The sequence below is a fragment of the Cyanistes caeruleus genome, chromosome 17 (assembly GCF_971803275.1).
Source record: "Cyanistes caeruleus chromosome 17, bCyaCae1.hap1.1, whole genome shotgun sequence".
Classification (NCBI taxonomy): Eukaryota; Metazoa; Chordata; class Aves; order Passeriformes; family Paridae; genus Cyanistes; species Cyanistes caeruleus.
Genome location: NC_141717.1, coordinates 5,147,826 through 5,166,621, shown reverse-complemented (window position 1 = coordinate 5,166,621; position 18,796 = coordinate 5,147,826). Strand labels below are relative to the sequence as shown.

The 18,796-nt window shown below is 41.4% G+C and overlaps 1 long non-coding RNA gene across 1 annotated transcript in view; it reads right to left on the bottom strand.

Moving 5' to 3' along the window:
• Positions 1-18,796, bottom strand: part of LOC147650025 (uncharacterized) — a 73,690-nt gene that overhangs the window by 11,580 nt on the left and 43,314 nt on the right. The window contains exon 2 of the long non-coding RNA XR_015277272.1: positions 10,322-10,445. This is a non-coding gene — a long non-coding RNA (uncharacterized LOC147650025). The remainder of the gene's footprint in view (positions 1-10,321; positions 10,446-18,796) is intronic.

Genomic DNA, 18,796 nt, shown 5'->3' with positions numbered 1-18,796 from the left:
CTGTGTTTTGTAGAATTTGCAATTTATTTAACAGTTGACTGAGCACTGACCCCATATAATAATGCCATAATCAAAATGTGGCAAAAATTAAAAATTAAAATCTAAAAAGAAATCTGTGCCTTCTGGGACACAGGCAGCCTACAAGTGGACAGGATATAGAAACAATCTCTAAAATGACAGGTAAATAACATGGTCTTTAAAGTTTATGGCAGAGACAAACTAGCCAATCAAAGATTGAGCTGAATTAAGGTTTGAAACATTCTTCAAGTAATAGTTATGGCTTGAGGCATTTGTTTTGTCAGCCTTTCTGCCACCATTCAAGTCCCTCTCCCTGATTTGCAGGAGATGGTTATTCTGTGATCAGACACGGGAAATATCAGAGGGTGTTCTGTGCTCCCAAAGAGCAGGGGAGCCTTAGCGGGAGGAGAGTTCAATTTCAGTTCCTGTTTCTGCCATGGCTTCCCAAAGAGCAGCAGAGCAGAGCCAGGTGGGAATCTGGCACTTTCTGACTGCACACAGCAAGGGAACCCCCTGCTTTTCCAGAGCAACTCCTCCCCACTCTGCTGGGCTGTCCCAGCCTTCCCCAGGCACTGTCCTGCTCTGCAGAGCCCTTCCTCGCTGTCCCAGGCACTGACCATGTCCTGCTCACCTCTTCCAGAACCTCCCACACCCCATCCACAAGTCTGTTTGGGTCATTACTTTATTTTGGCCCTGTTTATAATAAGGTTTGCAGTTAATCCACCTTTTACCCCACCCACTGGGTGACATTTAATAAATTGTATTCTTCATTAACATTTCCTTCTCAAGCATTATAGATGATTAATGGTGATAGAGAAATACAGTGTCATCAGCATAAAACAATGATTTATGGTGATAAAGAAAACAGCATCATCAGCATAAAAAAATATTAAGTTATTTGGAGTTAAGATGGGAAGACACAGATCCAGAATTTGCTGCAAGTTCAGTCTAGCTCTGCTTCATTCATGAGTGTCCCTGGTTTGTCCTGTGGAAATAAGTGTGGCTGTCACTTTTCAGTGTCCCCAGCAAGGGTGGCAGAGCCTGCTGGAGATGCTGCACTGCAGCCACAGCACAATGCACAGGGATGGAGGTTTTCTCTCAGAGCCCCTGCACCACCTGTGGATCCTCACTGCATTCCTAAGCCAATTTAGATCACAGGCCAATATCACACACAGCTTGCAGCAGGCTGCACTACAATTTGTGTGCTGTGTGGGATACAAAGAGCCATGAAAGATTTCCTTTCCAAGCATTCAAAAGGCTGAAAAGAGATCCCAGCCTGGTTGCCATTTCCACTGATAATCCAATTGGAGTGAGAGTGCTTCTAACAAAGTTAAAAAATGGCAGCACAATCGAAGACAGCTGCCCAAGATAGGTACACCACTTAAAAAATGGAAAAATGAGTGAAAAAAACCAAGTTTGTCTCATGGTTCACAGACATAGGACACTTGATCCAATGTGGAACATGCATTCAAGACTACAAGGCTTTAAACCCCAAACAACTTCCCAAAGTTTCTTGCATCAGTGACTTTTTTCCCAAAGGAAAAAAGAATAATCATCATGACAATAAAAAAAGAAGATGACAACTGTGCTAAAAAGTCATGTTAATTTGATAGTCCATTAGGAATGGGCACCTGACCCTCAGGATTCTCTGAAACAGGGAGGGGCTACACAGCATTGAGAGCTGGTTACATCCAGGCCACAAGGAAAACCTAACACCACAAGTTTCATAAAAAAAAAATCACCATAAGTCTTTGCTTTCTTCTCTAACTGTCACTCATTCATAATAAAATAAATAAAACAAAACAAAAAGCCAACACTTTAATAGTTTGGGGAAGGAGGGTGATGGGGGGAGCTGAATGGAAGATAATCTACTTTCATTCTAGAGTCACATCCACTGCAGCTACAGAATCAGGTATGCCAGTAGTCAGAGCAGTTACCTACTTGATAGCATTCTTCCTAATTATTTGCTGTTCCTTCCCATTAATTCTCAAACTTGATTATCTTGATTTCAACACTACTAAAAGAGTCATTTAGAGAAATAATGGAAAAGAATGGTTCCAGTGCCAATTCATGCTGCCCTCTTGCATAAATCGCTCTCCAACTTTAAACACTTCCATTTATAGCTACAATATTTTTGACCTTTATGATGCTTCCAAGCCTCTTTAACCATCAGCAGCAGACTGACTATGGTGAGATTTTTTCCTCCTGCACAGTCTGAGTCTCCATATAGAGGAGCCAGTGGCAGTGGAAATAAATCTGAAACAATCTCACAAAGTGAAAATCTCATGATTATGTCTTTAGCATTAACATGGCAAATTTAAAGCTAGAGACTAAAGGTGCAGTGTGTTGTACTTACATAAAAACATGCAAGTTTGAGGCCAAAGAAGGAGGGATCCTGCTTTCCCCCTGCTCAGGTACCAGCCCACAGGGAAGAGTCTCTCCTGGGAAGGGGAGGAGTACACTGGGAGCAATGACCACCACACACATCGATTCCCTGCACCTTTCCATAGTGACAGCAAACAGCTTTTAAACAGAAATGTCCCCTGGAGGTTTTCTAGATGTGGTTTTGCGTGTCACAAAGACAGGAATTTCTCTCCTGACAAAAATTACAAAACTCTCTGTTCCAGTCAGGCAGGGCCAGGGTCTTTCTACCGAGATGAGGAAATGCTCCCTGAAGAGACTGGATGAGTGTAAAAGAGTCATCAATAACAAAAGGGGAAGGGTGGTAACAACTGCCAACTATTTTCTCTACATTTGTATTTAAATATTTGAAACAACTTACTTTGACCAAGTTCATGGTGTTTAAACTAGAATATTAATGAGATCAGAGAATTGTGAATGAATTATGGAAAGCGCGTGCACACCAAATGCCGTTCACTCCAAGAGTACATGATTGTACAGAATATACAGACTTGGGGTAAAGAAACATGTCAGGTTGCTTCTGCATACAAAAAAATGCACCAAGTTTCCAGATCAGGAACTGCCTTCTTGAATTGCTTTGAACAAATTAAGCTCCATTCTCTGCCATTCTCTGCCCCACTGCTGTGTGGATTGTCATGCATGATCTGATATTTTTTTAACTATTTTTTTCCCTAAGCTGAGTTAAAAGGTATATTGCTCCCAAACCCACAGCTTTTACAGGTGAAGTGGAAAGGAAGAAAAAAAAAAAAGTGGAGGCTGAAAAAACGTATTTGTTATTCAGCTGGGAAAAGCAGAATTGTTTTACTCTGCCTATCTCACTCGCTGGCTGTTTTCTTTTTCACCTGTGAAAGCAGTTTCTGTAATAGCAATTCAGTTCTTGTTCCTCAGAATAAGTAGAGATTTGTTTGGGCTTGGATAAGTGCCCAAAACATACTCCTAACTATTCCAGTTCTATTGAATCTCTGAAAAAGCGCTACATGTATCTTTTCAGAATTTAGGTCTTTTTATTTCAGTCTCAGATGAAAGCACACAAAGCTAAACAAGGGGAAAGGGAGGAAAGTGATCTGAACTACACAGAGATAAAGAATGGCTCATTTGGAGCCTGGCTGGAGTTCTGGATGAATGACCATCTTAACTTTTGCTTTATTCTAAAAATTCTTCCAACAATATTTTAACCCTAGGTAACTGAAAGTCTAACTTTTGCCAAGTAAAAGTGAATTGTGATGATACTACATTTTAAGGTAGAAGAGATGTATGCAAAACTGTTATTTTTTCACTGAAAGTCAACAGCTACATATTAACAGCAGTGCCATGAGAGATGGGAGCAGTCACATCAAACAGGAAATTTTCACCTTGAACTTGCTGTAAAACTTAAACCATTACCACATAATTTTAAAATAAGAAATCTCTCAACAGCTAGCATTCTAAAGAACCAATAAGATATTTTTTGTTGTTGTTTTTCCTTCATGGGGCACTTCTCACTGGAGATATTTGGTGGGGGATCTGGGCTATCCCCAGTGTGTGAATGCAAGGCAAATGTCAGAGGAGTCAGCAGCGAGCCAGGAGCTAGAGCAGTACATCATGGTCACAAACAATCTCCCTGATATCAATCATCCTTCAAACAGGAGGAAAAAATACCTTGTTCTCATTAATAAACATGAGTTTCTTTTCAGATGAAATCCCCCCCCTTATAGCCTCAAAACAGCTTTCTAGGAGCCCCAGATTGCTGTTTGGGTTAGCAGGTATGTCCTGGCTGCAGAACAGAGAGGACTGCATTGTGATTGCTTGCATTTGAAACAGCTGAACAGCAAAAGGGAAGAGGCTTCCAGGACTGTTCACCTGTTGGCAATGTTCATTCATGCTTTAAAAAGTTCACTTTGTTCTTGTACATCTCTCAGATTCTTTTCACAAAATTTCAGAGTGGTCATTTTTTCTGGATTTTAAATTATCTACTGCTGAGCAGGAGGCTCATAAAACCCTTACTCTCTCTTACATGCCTCTACAATAATGCTCCAGAGGAGGAGAGGCCTATCTCCTGCTCAAGTACTTGTGATGGGAATGGAATAAAATACTCTGCTCCAGCAAAGGCTGGGTTTGAAAAGTGTTCCCTTAACAGCCTCTTCCACTTGAAGCAATTAAAGCCAAGTGTAAGTTCCAATGTGCCATTTTCCAGACGCAGCAACTCAAACAAAATTTGAATAGTCCTGTATGACACTAGAAATCAGCAAGTGGAATAATAACACATTATGCACCTCATGTCCAGAAACCATAGGAGGGAGTCAAGAATTTTGAAGCTCTTGAAGGATATTTCTGAGCAAGTCAGCCACGTGCTGTACAGCTCCACCACACACAACCACCAGGCACAGGAACCTACTCTCAGCTGTGCTGAGACATCAGAAGCAAACATTTGACTTGTGCCATGTTTATGCCATGATGGGGAATGTGTTTGAGCATGGACCTGGAGCAGCCCACCTGACTGAAGTGTTGGTTTTTATGGCTTTGGGCAGCCCAAAGCTGCTTTCTCCAGCCCAAGCCCTTGGCAGCACAGCCACGAGCTACAGGAGCCACCCAGCCCTTTTCTTTCCTGCAGAAGGCACAGCTTTGCTATTGCCAAACCTGGCAAAATGTGAGATGAGATATTCACCTGTCTCCCTCAATTCCCTGCTCTTCTCTCTTTTGAGAGCATCATAAGGCCATGTTCACTGCTGCAGCCCAAACTAACTCAAGTAGCCTCAGGTGTTTTGGCTGGGCTCAGGTAACTCTGCTGCCCCAGAAAGCCCAGACAGCCCCATGACCTCCAGCACAGCAACCTGCTGGGGCTGTTTTAGGTTGACACTAACTTCAAGGTGTCCATAGGCTCTCCAGTCAATTTTCCATATGCCCCTCCCTGCTCAGTCCCCCTCTCACGATCTTTCACAGGAACTTGGATTAACAGTGCTATTTCCTTTATATGGAACAATCCATACCCTCAACTAACACAGACAACCAAGAGTTGTCCCAGCTTCGTTTGTGAGAGAGCTCAGTGTAAAAGAGAGTCAATCAGCTGTACAAATGGAAGGGAAAACCCAGAGCAGCTCTAACAGTTGCCTCTCTAATAGTTGGCAAATTCAAACGTAACACAATCCTCCAGGTGGTGTTCCAGCAGCTAAATTTGAGAAGTTGCAACCAGAAATGTATTTACTGCTAATTGTGAATCCTGCCAAGGTACCAAAGGCTGAGCAGAGACCGCAGGGAAGCAATGTAACCTTTGTTTCAAGTGCTGTGGGTGTATTACAAGTCACTGAATGGGTGCCAAGAAGAGGAATGTTGTCAGGCAAAATGACAGGAAATCCCAACAGTGTTAGGTATTTGGTTGATCTGAAAAATTAGATCATTAAAAACTCGGGTGGTTTGAGTGATTTAAATATTAAAAGAAGAGAGGAAGAAATGAAATGCAACAGGAAACAAGAGCAATGACAGATCCTGGAAAGGAGCAAGGCAAAGCAGATGCAATAGTTCAAAATCACAGAGAAAGAGAAACAGGAACAGATGGATTTCCATAAAGAATAGAAAAATCTCTATGTTTATTTTCATTTGAATTTTCAATGGAAGAAAGAAGTCCTAAAGGCATTGGAATAGTTTAATTTTCAGAGCTGGTCTGGTTGACATTTTCTTTTGAACACCAGATTAAATAACACAACTCAGCTAACAGCATCTTTGCTACAAATGCTATGGGGCTAAAGACCAGATAAGCAGCAGCATTTAAAGCCTTTTTCCCTATGCAAATATTTGCTGGTAAATACTATCAACATACACACATTTTGACTCAGATGAAAATAAAAAAGTCTGTTGACTGCTCAAGTCCTAATCCTGATGCCAGCACCTGACATACATCAGCCTGAGACTTATGAGATGATAATTCCAAAGATGTCTTAAAAGAGACAAATAGAAACCTGTAAACACATTTAACTAACTCCATGTCATTGCTCATTACTTTCAGTAATGTTTGAATTTCTCAGTCAGGATCCCTTAACACGAAACATGAACACACTGACACGACCATCAGGGTACTTGAACTTCTTCACTTGAAGCTTCCACTCTCAAAGGCAACAAATTGACAAGAATATCAGTTCCCATATGAAGATATGACTACAGGCCTCAAAGAAATAAATAAAACTTTCAGAAAATACTCCAAAATTCAAGGTTCTTCAATTCTTCACAGGGAAGCATCAAACACTGAGAACTTAGACGCACATTTCAACCTTTATACGTTTTTGTCATTTTAAATTACTTAAAGCTGCATTATTTATCTTTTGAAGTTTGCAGTAATACAAAAGTATGCACACTGAACCATATTTTCTGATTCAAAAAAGAAGTAAAATGTTAATAAAAAAGAGACCAACAAAATCAATCAACCAACCAAAAACAGTGAAAAAAAAAGAGTGAGGTCTGAAAGAGATTTTGGGGATGTCAAGCAGGATTGTCAGAGCAGCACTGAGATCACCCCTTTGGGTGTACCTATGCTCTACTTTTGCAGCCTGGAACCAGAATACATCCAGCACCACATGGCTCATATAGGCCTGGACACTAATGAAGAAGCTGGTGGATATTCCATTGGGAAAACAGGTCCATAAAGAGCCAGTTCCATGGAAAAGGATCTCAATTTTATTGCCATTTTTGAGTCCAGACAAGTTTTATACTCTAATATGTCTGCAATAACATCTGATGTATCTGACTTAAAGGACAGAATTGTAATAAAGTTCGAAGCATACAAAATTGCAGAAAGGACAATTTAAACTGAAGCTCTCAACATTAACATCCAGGTTTTGAGCATTCAAAAGTGAGCTATGAAACACCAGAAAATTGAGGCCCTTGCTAAATGTCAACCAGGGGAAATGTGACTTAGATTATTAGAGAGTCAAAGAATATAATCCACAGTAGATCACTTCAGCCCTGGCTAATTACTAAAGGCACCAGTTCATTACACTGCTCTAAGTGTATCTAATTCAGTTTGCTCTGCAGTTCATCTATTATGTCTTTTTTATGTGTTCCTGCACTGCTGTTGCCGTGTACAACCTGCTCTGAAGGTGCTTCTCAGCTCCTGCCATTTCCACCCAGTAAATCCAGAAACCCTGACTGAGGTTTGCCCACTTTCAAGCTGATTTCTAATCTGCAAGAATAAGATGGAAGAGAGAAAAGAATTTAAAAACAACCCACAAAAAACCATGGCTGAGGGATAAACTCATGTTTAAAACTCAGGAGCACAGTTGAGACATTTTCTGTAATAAATTAAGCAACTGGAGTTGGTTAATAGAACACCATTGTCAGATGCAAATTTGAAATTCAAAAGAACAAAGCTATTTAACCTATGATCAGACCATTTAAAAGATACATTTCATTATAAAGAACTACTGAAATTTATTCCCATGAGATTCTGTTGGTGTTGAAATTTTACATGGATTCAAGACTTAAATATATTCATATATTCAGAGGGGAAAAAAAAATCTCATTCAGGGTTAACAACTACAAGTATCCAAAAATTTGTAAGTCACAGATGATTGGGGAGGTAACTTAAAAGGTCTCTTTTTACTCATGTATTTTTCTTGTTGTCTGCCCTGGACACCTTTTGTTGACCAGTGCTGGTTAGCTGAACCTGTGGAATGGCTCAATATGATGACTCAGGCTAACTTCTACCCCCTCACTCACTTAGCAAATGTTCTGAACACAACATTCAGTTTTTGCACAATTTGTACCTTTTCACAGAGCAAGCATAAGGTAGTAACAGCTACACACACCTCACAAACCCCTGAAGCATTTAAAAATGTTTTAAGGATTTCAGAGCAGCAGCAAAACTCTTATTAACAGGAACAAATATTTTAAATTGGGAAATTTGAAGTGTCAGTTCATGAACATCTGTACTCCATATCAAAGAATATTTACTATCCATATCTGACTTTCCAGTAGTTAATAATAATAAAAACATTTTTTTAAGTGACCATAACAAATTTCTTTTACACAGTGCATGCCATTCTTGTCACTTTTATGGCCTGGAAATACAGCAACATAATGGATATTAAAACTGACATACTCCCATATTTTAAATAGTTCTCATCTGCTCATATTTTTTGTTTAATAGGGTTCTCAAAAGTCATTCACAGCTAATTGACATCAGTTTTAATTGACTTTTGTGTAGGTATTAGAAGGAAAACTGAAAAACCAGCTTGCAGTAATTTCCTATGCAACAAATCAAAAAAATGCAGTATGTGTGAAGACAGTGTATAAATTAAAAATGACTGAAAGGCACAAGAAACTCTCAGACAAATATGATCTGTGTGTGAAACAGGACCTATTTTCTTCTGTTTGTGCAGGGGGTGGATGGTCCAGCTCCCTCTAGCACAGATGAACATGACAAGCAAGCAGCTTAAACCCTCCCTTGCAAGAAAAAGAAAAGCCCAGGCTGTTCTGGAGTTGTGCTGGTCGTGCTGGGAGGGAGCAGCCTCTGGTGACAGCTTCAGAAACTTGCCTAAAATCTAAGTTACCTGCATCTGCCTGTTCATGCCCACCACTGCTCAGTTAACCTTCAGCAGTAAACCACCAAAAAGAATGTTTCCTAAACCCACAAGGGTTTATAATAAAACAATAACACACCTGTTCCCAGCAGCACTCTTATCACATCACTTGTAAACAGATTCACAATTCCCAATACATTTTTTAAATGCTTGGATTACGGAGAGCAGTCAGAACCCCTAATCTAGACAAGCCCTGGACAGAGTATTCCATCCAAAGGGCAGCTCTGGTTGCTTGTTTTGACTCCACAAGAGCTGCTGAGGCACGTTTGCAGTGGGGTGATTTGTAGCTGCTGGCAGGATCTGCTCTGAGGCTGCAGGATGGCTCCCTGGCTCTGCACTCCCCAGATCTGCACCTTGTCTGGAGATAAGTGAGGACAGCATCTTCAGCAATGTGATGGCAAATGACTGACCAAGACATTTGGACAACTTGTGTAAGGATGTTGAGAGGTTCCCTGAGCTGCTCACAACCCCTACATGTCTGCACAGCTGATGCTCCTGCTCTTGGGCTTTGCCTCCTTTTTAATCTGTATCAGCTGAAGGAGGGTGAGCTGATGTGTGCCTGCTCACTCTTCAGGAGCTCCTTTACCCAACACACTGCAGCAGCAAATACATCAAGCCTTCCTGTGCCTCAGAGCCTCTTAATCCAAAGGAGAGATAAAAAACCTGAAAAACCGACTGCATGATACAGAGCAATACAGCAGAGTATTGGGTGTTATCACTTCCTCTCTCACTAGAGCTGACTTTCATGTCTGTGATCACTTTTCCTTCCTTTAAGCCCCAAACCTTCACACTAAAGAAGATAAGGAGCCAAGGAACACGGAATATAAAAAAAAAAAAAAGAAAGGAAAAAAAAAGGTATTTTATAGCCCTATTCTAGACCTTCTGCACTACCAGCAAGCCAAATGTAACCATTGCTACTTGTGCTGGAAACCAAACCCCAGCAGCAGCAGCACTGACCTCCATCCCCTGCCCCAGCAAAACCACACCTTGCAGAGGCATCCACTTATGTGCCAGCAGCACCACAAGCCTGGCCTCCCACAGTCCTCTTTCCTGGCCCAAAGTCCTCTTTCCTGGCCCAAAGTCCTCTTTCCTGGCCCAAATTCCTCTTTCCTGGCTTCAAAGTCCCCAGCATTCAGATTGCTTCCTGAGGGTGATGCCCCTGGAAACTCCTCTGCAGCTGACATCTGGAAAAAAGCTGCATGGTCCATGCGTCCCCTCACTCTTCACTCCAGTGTATAAAGAACAAATTACATTATCTTCATTAATGCTCCCTCAGTGCATCATACAAGAACAACAAAGACATCACCACACACTGGTGCCTGCTGTCTCCTTACCTTCATAAAGCTGCCCATGTAGTCTGCAGGTAACTCATGCAGTTAGTGATGGCTGTATATTAAATTTGTCCTCCAGGTCCTCCGTTCAACACAGTAGGCAAAGCTCTGTTTTCCGAGGGCAAAACTGTTGAGATGATGAAATAAAGACTTTTTATTAAGGCAAAATACAAAAAACCACACTGACAGCTGAGAGCTGTGCTACAAAAATAAAGAAATACTCAAGCCCTGGTGTTTGCACCACACAGCTCTTTTACCTGTGATCTCAGTCCAGATACCACACATTAGACAAAGTAATTAGTTTATTGGACTAATTTCTGCTAAAATATTAAAAGGCTTATCCATCACGGCATGACATTAAAAAATTTCATTTCACAGCATTCAGAGAAAATAAACTACTTTGTAAACACAAACAAAAAAGAACTGCTCATGGTAGGTCCTGTGTATTGGCAAGGAAGGTAAAAAGCTTAATTAAAAGAGATTAAAATAATTTGCAAGGAGTGTTTCACACTGCAACATCATCAGCAACACTTGGTGACCAAGGAAGCATTAAAGTGGTGATGGAGAAACATTTGGCAGCATGAGGTTTGAAGTATTTTAGATCTTTGAGTAAAATGTTACCCTGCATAGAGTGCACCAGGCTACCTACAGGTCTAATCACAACACATTTAAAGTATACATTCCTATTATTTCAGTCCTTACAGTGAGCAGATATGACTTGCTATCTTTATTTTCAACACTTTTGCTGTCTAGTTACATGTGCCAAAATGTTTATATTGCCTTTTTTCCTCCACATCACATTTGCAATCTCCTCCCAATGATCATCCCTAAAACTGAATGCTTGTGCCCCATTACTATTATTATTACCAAAACCTGATTTTAAGATTAACTTTCTGAAATAAAAATCTTGAAAAACTTTAGGGAGACTATATATCTTTCAATCCACGTATGGGGAGGGGATTTGTTTCACGTCCTTTTGAGTTTAATGTCATCTTTACCTTCATTTTACTTTTGAAACAAATGTAATATCTCCTCTCAAAATTGAAAACCCCAATAACGTGCTTTCCAAAGTGTTCGTCTCCTTCAAAACCACTGCAATCTTGCAAAACAGTTTTAGTGAGAAGAGAATGGTATTTGGGAGCAAATAATTTCCTGTTATTTTTTGCCCAGTAATGAGCAGTTGCTCGGGATTCCTGCCTCATCTAGACTGGCACGTGCCAAGTCACTTAACGAGCAGAGGACACGTGAGCTGGTGCATGTCCTATGGAGCAACACTGCTCTTCCCACTTGAAAACCACCCAAATGTTACAAATCCTTACTTCCCCAGGATGGATATTTACCCACACATTCCTCTAAGGTCCTTCAGCTGCGAGACAGCTGCAGCTTTACCTCTCCATTACTGTGGAATAAGGGAAACTCAGCTGGAAAGCACTGAGGTTCTGAAAATGACTGCAATTACAGGTCAGAATTAGAAACCTGCTGGGTACAGGTTGCCCTGGATCCTGCCATATCTGGATTTGGCAGTTTTTGAGTGATGTCACCTCCCAGCAACAATGTTTACTGCTTCAAGGTAAAAGGTAGAGGAAATCTGCTGTCCTTCCATTTAACATTTTAGCAGGTCCAGGGAAAAAGCCTTTTGACACACGGCCCCTTTACAAAGAAATTGAATAAAGGTGCAATCTGTTAGAGGCGTGTTACAGCACACTGCTACTTGCAAAGGATAATTTTGTTTCTTTTCTTTTCTGATTTATGTGCTTGAATGAATGATCTCTCAGTGCTCAGAATTGTTATCAGAACAGTAAAGCTGGGAAAGCCAGTGGCCTTTGCTTGGCAGCACAGCCCTTGCTCACCAGCCCCAGTGCAGCTACGAGGCTTGTGACAAAAAACAAATGTTTTCAGTGACCTCCCCACTCATTCCTAAAGATGCTGCCTCTGCAGCCAGTGGCAGGTGGGGAACTGCTTAAATAAAGCAGTGAAAAGCAAGAAGGCAGAGAGGAATGCTATGCACTGGACACGTTGGAAGGGAAAGGGTGGAGGAGAGGGGAGAGGACAATGCTCAGATGCTCAGCAGGGCAGGGCAGAGGCTCTGAGCCTTGGGAGTGAGCTGAGGAACAGCCTCACTCAGCATTTCCCTGCTCTCCACATGAGCATTGTGGGCTGATGGAACCACAGGGATCAAATCCAAGGGAAGAAAAATAAAGTGGCTCTGAAATAGCATTTCCCAAAACATAAAAAAATCCCACTTTTTCTCAAAGGGCTATTTTTGCTCCTTTCAAGCATCAGAATGAAAGATAGAAGGCAAAGAATGTGTTGAGAGCAGCCCTGAGGAGATGAGTTTGGATTTTGGGGCTTAGAGCAACCTGATATAGTAGAAGGTGTCCCTGGCCATGGCAGGGGTTGGAATAAAATCAGCTTTAAGGTCCCTTTCAACCCAAACCAATCTGTGATCCCATAAGAGAGAGAAAGAGAGATGGGAGAAGACAGAATTTTGAAATCAAATTTACACCAAAGAAATTGCAAAATCTCATACTCTGCCTCTCTCCCCATTAACTTGTACATAGCAGGCTTGAAACTAGCCAAGCTGGTGAGCAGGGAAAAACTTAAATACAAAATGAAGAAAGCTTGTTCAACATGTGATTCACCTGATGATATCCAATCTCTAAACAGTCTTATTTTTAGCTGCAAAATAATTTGTGTACCAGCCATCTCCTTCCTCTTCAAGAAAGTTTTCTAATTACATGTAGATGCCAAAAGACAATATTTGAATTTAGTTTAATTTATAAATTACCTTGAAGCAGGTTTGTCTCTGGTGAATTTAAAGCATTATCTAAAATTTCATGTTTTATCCACAGCTGTCAAGTGAGCAATTTCCCTACCTTGAAATATATATAAGGAAAAGTGCTAACCCTGAAGAGAAGGAAAAAATTAATCAAAATCTCTGTCCTCAAGAAAAAAGAAACCTGGTGATACTCCCATCCCATAAATGTGATATATTACTGATCCAAAGTGCCACGTGTGTGGGGTGGGTGGCACTGGTGGTTCCATTCTGGAACTGGTGGAACTGGTGGAGAATGCCATGAGTGCACCCTGCGAGGGGCAGAGAGCAGCAGCTTCCCCCTGAGAGAGCTCAGCCTCCTCCTGGAGCACAGCAGCCCTGGGTGAGCACAGGGAAACTCCATTATCTCAGCTCTGCAGAGGCCCCCCGAGCACAGAGCGAGCTCTGCACTGCCAGGGCTCCAGCCAAGAGAGGAACCCTGGCTCTCAATCCCACTTTAACCCTTTGTCCACAGATCCAGCCCCTCTCAGGGACTCCTGCCTGCCTGCCCAGGCTGGCTGAGCAGGGTCTTTGTTCCTCCTCCTCCACAGCCTTCACACAGTTCCTAGTTCCTCCTTTTAGATGAAACCTTTGAGGCTGTTCCAGGACAAGGGACAGGGCAGGCTGGCAATCCCAGCTCGTGGAACAAGTGCCTGGGGGATGCACGGCTGCTCCACGCTCGCTGCTGGCACCTCTGCTCATCCCAACAATCATTCATGCCAGTAGAGTCAAACCCTTGAAAAATCCCAAGAGCAGCCCATTCAAAAACTGCTGCAGAGCTGCTTCAGGACTCAGCTTCAGCCCTGCCTGCAGTGGTGTTACATAAACATAAGGGCTGACATGAATGATTTAGTGGCTGACCATGAGTGAGACAAGCTGTCTCATCAGCACACGAGACACAACAGTTTGGGGTTTCAGGAAACCATGAGAAGTAAATAAACATTTCCTATGGGTGTATCATGATACATTTCCTCCTAATATACATTAACTTTCAAAGGAAGAAAAAGAAGTAAAATTCCTCATGAAGAGGAAAAAAAAAATTAAAAATATGGCTGCAAATGATCATACCACAGGGATCATCTGCAAATTTTACCACAAAATCTTTCAAAATCCACTAGATCTTTAGGAGCACATTTATCAGCCATCTTTTATCACAGTAGAAATGAAGACACTGTGCTGACAAAGTCTGACAGAGTGAATCAATGGCAGAACTAAGCACCGAAATCCCCTGATTCCTACTGCAAATATTACTCCACATTACCAACATTATCAGCTGCCTTATATATGTACCTTTACTACTAAGTCTTAGTCATAAAGTAACTCTATTTCATCTCTATAAACTTAGAATGAATAATCTTTTCTGTTATTTTAACGTTGTGGGATATTCCCTATTTCTTGGAGGCAGATGGCAAATCCTTGTGCCTTCCTCAATTTTTAAGTTAACATTGCTCACTGTCAGACCATTTCACACACTCCAAAGCTCTGGGCACCACCCATTTCCCTGATCTCTCCATTATTCCTGAGTTTTCTTATGTGAAAAATACACCAGCATGTTGCACTCCCTGCCCCAGCACTTCTGAGGTCAGGCACCTATAACAAAAAGTCTCCTTGAGACAAGGGCACCAATTTTCCCCAGTTTCTAAGTCAGAAAGACAACCAAAGTTGATCTAGCAATGGCTTAATTCCAGCTGGATCTTCCTCCCAAACTTGCATTTTGTAGGAGATTTTGTGGTAAGGGAACAATTCTTTATCCCATGCCCAATTTGGTGTAGGTGGCTAATTGCAATATGCATGAAGAAATAATAAACAGGCCTTCTGTTGGTACAAATCTGAATCTGGATACCCACACAATCCATCTGAAATTCACTGCTTTATGTGTTTGAGGTTTTTTGTAAAACACTCAAAAAGGGTGATATTTGATTTGATGGAGTAGAACTGTTTAAAACCGACAATTCCTTACAATTTCTTTTGTAATATGTTCACATACACTGCTTTAAAGTGCTAAAAAACACTCAATGTGCCTCAAGGACTAAAAAACCTCTTTCGTACAAACTCTCTGTATTGGAGGGCTGGCCTGTGCAATGCATCACATTATGAACAGACTCTTACTTTTCAAAAGTTTATCATTTAAGTACTGAAACATTACCATTCCATACAAACTCATTGCAAATGGTACAAAATATACAGTACAAACACAAATAAATATTCTATTCCCTCGATGTCCACTCACAATTCAGATGAGGGAAACTCTCACATATTCCAACTTCAATCTGACTGGCCTAAAAAATGCAATATTGAGATGAGACTGGGGGAGTCTCATGTGAGGGAGCAGCAGCATTCCCTGAAATACAAGTTTTCTCAGCACACAAGAAATTGGCTGCTATTACCTACAGTCAGGTGAGAAAAAATAATAGGGGAGAATATTAACTCAAGCAGTGTAAACTCAATCATCTCAAAAGCTGTTGGATAGGGCTTGGGACAAGCAAGATGATCAAGACTTTGTTCTTGGCAGTGTTAGACAGACAAAACAAATCTTGGCACCCATTTTTACTGATGGTGCTTTTTGTTCTTGATGATTCCCTCTGTGAGCAAGGGGAGCAGTGCTGGCAGTCTGCCCTCATGTCCCTGCCAGGGATTCTGGATCAGAGATGCTTCTCTGGGCTGCGGTGGCCTCTGCTTGGACATCAGCATTGCCCCAAGCTGCTGTTTGCTGCACTGTCTGATGCTCAGCTAGAATGAAAACAGGAGCTCCTCTACCCCACTTGCACATCCCAGCTGCACCAGGCTGCACAGGCCTTGCCACAGCAGTTATCACTGCAGGGAAATGGAAAAGACAATGATGCATCACCGGGAAAATCACACCAACTATTCCTTTCTGACTCAAACAGCTTTGAAAAAGTGGCTTATTTCTCCCCTGATTATCAGTCCTTTAGACAAATTTACAAAACACCCCAAAAAACACTGTAGCAATGAATGCTGCTGCTATCCTCAATACAGCCACCCAAAGCTGGGGGCTTATTTTTCTCTCTAGCCTAAAGGGAAAAGCAATAAATTGATAAAGAAAATAAATGATTGTAATGGCTCCCATAGGCGCCAGTGGCAGAGGAAGATTTAAAACATGAAGTGACCTGTTTGCTCCTTGGTATTCTCTCATTATTTCACTTTCTATATTTTTTTTAATTAGTATTTTCATTAAATAAAAATTCCTAGTGCATAGTGTTAACAGTGCTGAGTTTAGATCTGAGCACTGATATTTCAATGTGTTAGACCCATAAATGCAAATTGAAGCAATCACACAAACATGGGAGCTGTGTGAAAACAGAGCTGAAAGGTTTCTAATCCAAACAAATCCAGTCACTTGACTGAAGTTCTTGAGTAATTTTCCCTTTGTGAAGTTTTGGGGAAATCTACTGATACCCAGGGTATAAATTCTCTTTTCTTTGGGGTACCACCTATTTCCACGCTTACAATACAGTGGAAATATTTCCAAGCTCCCTTCATTTTGGGAGCCATAGAGGAAGATTATCACAGAGCTATGCCCAGCCTATTTTGGCTGCCCCCCAGCAGCCTGCCAAGTGTGCTGCAGGGGAGTGCCACTGCTCTGGCACAGTGTCCTCAGCAGTCAACTTCAGCCCCACGCTCCCAGGGAGAGGCAAACACCTTGTGTGTGTGCATGGGGACACAGACTGCTGTTCTGTCTGTCTGCAGATCCCACAGACCACAGCCAATTCATGCTGAAAGAGCATTCCTGCCAATGCCATCCACTGAGCATTCCTGCTGTCAACTGTCCATGAGGAATTCCTACTGACACCCCTCCATGGAGCATTCCTACTGACACCCCTCCATGGAGCATTTCTACTGACACCCCTCCATGGAGCATTTCTACTGACACCCCTCCATGGAGCATTTCTACTGATGCTCATCCACTGGATGTTTTTGCTGGTGCCACACACCTGATGGACCTGCTCCTGCAATTTCTGTCCTGAGAATCTCAGCTCTGACACCTCTCACACACGTTCCTAGTGATCAGTACACCTTGCCATTCCAAAACACAGCCCCGTGAAGAAAGTGCAATAAATTCTTCCAAGTCATCTTTCAGTGCAAGGTGCCATTAATTCCAAGTGTATCTTGCAGACCTAGGTGTTCACATATTATCATATAAACATGTCACACAACACAATACCATCTTAAATCACTTTGAGTCTGGGTATTAAGCTTGTTTTATTTATTTTTTTTCTCCTTAAAGCAAACACACCAAGAAACACTATGGGTTTATACTAGAGCGGGCTTTGCAAGGCCACAAACTACTGACTTCAGTCAGTAATGATTTAAAATATGGAGAACTCAGATGTACCAGGGGAAACAGATTAAAAGAAATTGCAAACAAAGCCACCAAGAGCACCTGCTATCCCTAGAGGACCAGTCCTTTCTTTAAATCTTTCTTCCTGAATGCTTCCAGTAGCCTTTCGAGTTAGAACAAACATTGTGAGGTCCTTTCCATGACCAGGGGAAACTCAAACCTACAGGTATGTTTTCTGCTCTGTTCAAAAGTCACCCAGTCTGTGCAGTTCTGGGAGCTCTGTCTGCCCATCTCTGTCCCACCCTTCAGGAATCCACCCTGCTGTCAGCTAAAAATGACATATTCTTTTGGGGAAATACCAATTCCACCTCCTGCCCCACCCACCAACAGGGCCAGCATCAGAGAGAACAAATTCTCAACAAGATTAAATTTGGATAAAAGAAATCTGGGAGGTTTGTAAGGCCTTTTGGCACAGCTGTCAAGTTGCAATAAAAAAACAAGAGGCTTTTATGGCTGGCTGTAAAACACAGAGCATACCTTCTGTCAAAAGAAAAGTAGTGGGGACTACTTTGTAAATCAAGTCCCTTCCTGTATTGACAAACCTAGAGAACATTCACCAATTTCTTGCAGGAATAGTTACACAGGTTTTGGAAATAGCAATGCTTATAATTTTGCTTCTCTGGGTTTTTTTGAGGGTTGTTTGTGTTTGTTTCTTGGGGTAGTTTTATTTTTTTTGCTAACATTAATGCTAAAAGATTCTGTGATTTTCAAGAGTTTTATGTAATACCTGTGACACTACCAAAACCAAAAAGAAGTCACACAGCAGCACTTTCATACCACATAGACGCTGTTGCAAATCTATTATTTACTTAGTCTGCTTATTTAAGCAATTTTGACTCATAGGGGCAGCTACGTTGATGCCTTGGCTTTTAACTCTACTATTGTTTAAGAATTTCTCTGTGAAATACAAACAAGACAACCAAAAAAATGGTTGCTTGACTGGATTCAAGATGTAGGTGTTAATAAGAAGAAATCAGAGAAGTGGTCCCTTTTCAGTCTCAGGTCAAAGCAAGAGCTCAGTCTCACATTGTTGTGGATTTTTGCCAACAGTGAGACCACGTTAATGAATTTCTTGCTGGTATGATTTTTTGCTGCTGCAAATCTTTGTGGAGTAGTAAATAGCAGAGCCAGGTTACTTTTACTCTTGTAGAGAGATGTGAATCACTTGCAAGCTAAAAAATGCATTTTAATACAGCTAAATGCAACATCATACAACTGGGAACACAGTGAGTCTACTAAATCTACAAACAAATCTGCAAAGTAAATCTGCAGGCTGAGAAAGCCTGTCTGGGAAAGCAGCAAC